The 4,384-nt window shown below is 39.4% G+C and overlaps 1 pseudogene; it reads right to left on the bottom strand.

The window, feature by feature from the left end:
* Nucleotides 1-2,506: 2,506 nt before the first annotated feature.
* LOC106967781 (transmembrane protein 59-like) lies at nt 2,507-3,936 on the bottom strand (annotated as a pseudogene).
* Nucleotides 3,937-4,384: the final 448 nt, after the last annotated feature.

Below are 4,384 nucleotides of genomic sequence, written 5' to 3'. Positions count from 1 at the left end.
GGTGGGTGATGGGTATTGAGGAGGGCACCTGTTGGGATGATCACTGGGTGTTGTATGGAAACCAATTTGACAGTAAATTTCATATTTAAAAAAAAAAGCCCTATAGCTATTTTTAGCCTGATTCACTCTAAAATCACTGTTGCATTCACCATCCAAAGAATAGGGACGCTGATTCAAATAATACTTATGTTCCATTTAGTTCTGGTCATTTCCCACTAATACCCAGGAAATAATCTGAAGATCTACCATGATTACAAGCTTACTGTTATTATTCCATTTGCTGAGGAATTGAATGGATTCTATTCATCAGCACATTCAGCACAACCTGAATTTTGCAATTCAGGTTTTATCTTTTTTTTTTTAAGTTTCTTCATTTCTCTTTGCAATTGTAAGGCTAGGTTGAATTATTATCTTTTTTTTCCCTCCCATTCTGTGACTGATTCTCCTTTTCATTTATAAATTACCTATTTCACTTATCTTCAGACCCAGCAAAAATGCAACCTGCTCTCTGTCTCGAGTAATTAGCTGTTGTTTCCTTTTTGGGTCAAATGGAGGAGCTTGTAGTCAGGATCGTCAACAAGGCATCCCTCAAAAAAGAATAACACTATCACCCTAAGAAAGTCATTCTTTAACTTGTTAGGGAAAAAACCTGAAGAGAAAAGAAACGTATTGGCCATTTTGTCTTGTAACCCAGAGTCCAATTTGATTCTGCTGTCTTTGTCTCCCTCCCGAAGAGGGTCATGAGACAGAGCAGACATCCACAGTGGCACAGTGTATTACATTTGTGCTTGTATCCCTCAGAGACAAGGGCAACATGGCTGGCTCAAGGAGGCAAAGTGAGACTGAAATACCTGGCGCACTCACTTGCCAAATTCCAGAATATTCGGATCTTGATTTAATCTGTTCCAAATTATAATCTGGGAGAGAAAAATTACCTGTCGACCTCCACAGCCACAGGAATACGAGGCAAGAGGAAAACTTGTTTCTCAGCTCCCTCTGCTGGCCTTTCAAAAAAAATCATCTCTCCCCTCACTACCAGGTCCTGTGCTGGGTATATGTAGTGGGCCAACTTCCTGCCACATGTGAGCCAATAAGGAAGTTAGGTCCACATTGACTGGGAAAATCTTGTCAAGGAACCAAGTGCTTCAAAAGATGAAAACGGAAGAGGGGTCAACCCAATGGTAAATCCAAACTAAAATGCTGATTCTCCAGTCCACCTTACAAAAAAGTTAACCTGAGATGAGGTCCAGGCACGTTTATTCTGAAAAAGAATCCCAGATGATTCTGTTGCACCTCCTGGTTGGGAACTACAGGTCCTAAAAGTTATGTTTTTATAGTTAATGTGTATTCTGGCTGCTACAGTTTAAGTTTATATCTATTCTACAGGCTTTGGGAGCAGGGAAGAATCCGCATCTAACCTGACCCATTTAAATGGCCATCTAAATGGCACCTATAGCCTTGCTTATTCAGGCTAAAAACCCCAAATTCCCTTATTTTTTTTATCGCAGTTTCTATCCTCTTGAAAGATCCTCAGGAACAAATAATAGCAATCCAGAGAGACACTTAGCATTGTGTGCACTCACATTTCTGCAGCCTTGCTGTTTTCTCATCTTTGGTTTCCTCATTTCTTCTCCTTAAGGATTTTGCTAATGTCAGTGCATTCCTTCTGAAGCTGGTGAGCAACCATTCAATGACAGAAGGGCCACAGCTCCCAAAATGTTCATGCTATTCATTTTGCATGATGACAGGGAAGATATGGCATGGTGTTGAGTGACACACACAGCATACTGAACCCACAGTCCTGAGGTCTACACATCAAACCTATCCCTGGCAAGAGAAGAGGTCTTGGCACGTCAGCTCAGTGACTAAGAGATGGCTTTTTGCTGGCCAGGGCATGATTTACACTCAAATTCTTTATACCTCAGGGGAGCTGCCCCAAGAAAAAGCTTTCAGGGCTCTAGGCTATATCCATTACCTTGGCCTGAAACCTTGCAGATGCGTAGCCTTGGTTATTTCCTACCAAGGGAAATAACTCAAAATCTGTCCAAATAATCATGGGTCAAAGTACACGCAAGACAACAGAACAAAACATTTATGTAGTTTCTTCTATCTAGGAAAATATTATGCACACATAATATAATACCTTCCTATAACCTTTTGTTCTCTTTTTTTTTTTCAAATAAAATTTTAATGATTTCCATCAGTACAACTGAAAATCTAGTGTCATAAAAGGGCATTTCCTGCTAAATTTCAAAATACAGCTTGTGGGCCATTTCTGAGCAGAAGCATCAAATGCTACTGAGTGTTCAATTTATTAACTAAAGTGACAGTATCATGGTCTAGGGGATGGGAAAGAGCAATGATCAGCTCACAGATTTTGGCTAAGAAAGAAAACAAACAAAAACAATGTAAATAATAGAATAGCCACAGCTATAAGTAAAATAAAAATGTGATCTCAAATACCTATCTCTTAAATTACTAGAAAAAAAACTTACAGATAAAGTTACAGCAAATACAGTCTTCACAGATTTGGGTAAATTTATTTGCATTTTATAGTGATGTCTAAGCCCTATATCCAATGAAACCATTTTTTATTTGTTTTTTTATTTAAGAAAATTTTAATGTGTATTTATTTTTGAGAAAGAGAAAGAAAGACAGAGCATGAGCTGGGGAGGGACAGAGAGAGAAAAAGACACAGAATCTGAAGCAGGCTCCAGGCTCCGAGCTGTCAGCACAGAGCCTGACAGGGGTTCAAACCCAAGCCGTGAGATCATGACCTGAGCAGAAGTCGGATGCTTAGCCAACTAGGTCACCCAGGCACCCCACCAATGAAACCATTTTTAAAAGCTCTATGAGGAATGGAAATTTAGATGTCTATTACCCTTTTCTTTAAAAAAGAAAAAAAAACACTAAAATTTCTGAATGAGCAAGATTCACTTTTGTAAGTAGAGGCCCTGCTTCTTCATAGTCCAGCTTTCCATCTAACAACCACAAGAGAAGAAGCTGGATATCTGTTTAGCTTTTGTGCGTTCACAAATTCCAAGTCACCATAGATACTCAGCTCCTCAGAGGGAACATACTGCTCCACAGCTGTAGCAACAGTTGCACAACAAGTCCAGAGCAATACCATCACCGAGAGGACAGGAGTTGTGGTTAAAATCCACCCAGAGTTAAGAGGGAAACATCTTAAAAAGCCATCACTTTCTCCATCTTCAAGACACTTCCTATGTGTTTGTGAACTTCTCGTTTGCAGATAGGACATTTTGTGTAGGCACAATTCTTTCAAATTTGTTGGCTCCTGCTCCAACTGTGATGCATACTGGATTTCTGGCTTAGACTGGAATATAACTATTTTTCCATCATCAGCTTGAAGATAAAACGTCCATGGAGAGGTTATGAAGCTCTGTTCAGAGTCCATCATGTCACTCCAGAATGACCTTACCAGAGTTAGAGGGAAGAATAGATGCATTTTTGGCATTAGGAGCATGAGCTGTTCTTGTCTCAGTTCAGCAAATGGCAGCTGGTCCTGGCAACCAAGATGTCAAGCATATTGCTTACCAGATTGAGAATGTGCTTCTCTACATGCACATTCAACATTCCCTTTTGGTCCAATTTAAACCAATTCCATCATCCACAAATTGACAAATTGAAAACAGCCTGCGACCTTTCTGACATGCGTACAACTCCTCTTCCTTGGGGTAGGTATGTAAGAGGAAGGTCAACTGACAGGCCCAGTGATAAGATGCCATATCACCCAAGGCCGAGTCAAACACTTCAGCCCAAGTGGTCCTCGAGCCTCCCGCCAGGGCCATGGTCAGCAGCAGCAGTGGCGGGAACCCCAATTGGGCCCTGACCCAGAGGCTCCCCTTTGGCGCTGCCATTGTGTTTCCCTCTGACCACCCTTCATTCTTTACAAAGCAAGTTAATATGTGTTTTACAATCAAGTTTCACAACCACAAATACATGTTGATTTGTTACAACAGCTTTTTATAATTGATTTGTGTGTGTCTCTCTGTGTGTATATATGTATATATGTATTCTTAAACATGCATTTTATATATATTCATATAACTTTTAAATCAGGAATTTTTTTGAAAAACATTAATATTTTTAAGATAAGCTTCTTGATTATTGAAAATAATCTTTCAGTTTTGACAAATAGTAACCCAAAATATCTGTACGGACTCAATGGCACAATGCACAAGCACTCAAGCTTAATCCCCTGTGAGTGACCTTCTGAAAAATACCAATAGCAATACATTGAAATGATCTAGGTTCTATATGGGAGAAGGAGTCCTGAGATAAATATAGATAAGGATCTCTGGGTTTTTCAAAGACATATCTTTTTTAAAACATGTATTTTTATTACAGATATACTATAGAT

The sequence above is a fragment of the Acinonyx jubatus genome, chromosome A3 (genome assembly GCF_027475565.1).
Source record: "Acinonyx jubatus isolate Ajub_Pintada_27869175 chromosome A3, VMU_Ajub_asm_v1.0, whole genome shotgun sequence".
In the NCBI taxonomy this organism is placed as follows: domain Eukaryota; kingdom Metazoa; phylum Chordata; class Mammalia; order Carnivora; family Felidae; genus Acinonyx; species Acinonyx jubatus.
The sequence above is the reverse complement of the archived record's forward strand: the minus strand, read 5'-3'. Positions and strand labels throughout refer to the sequence as shown.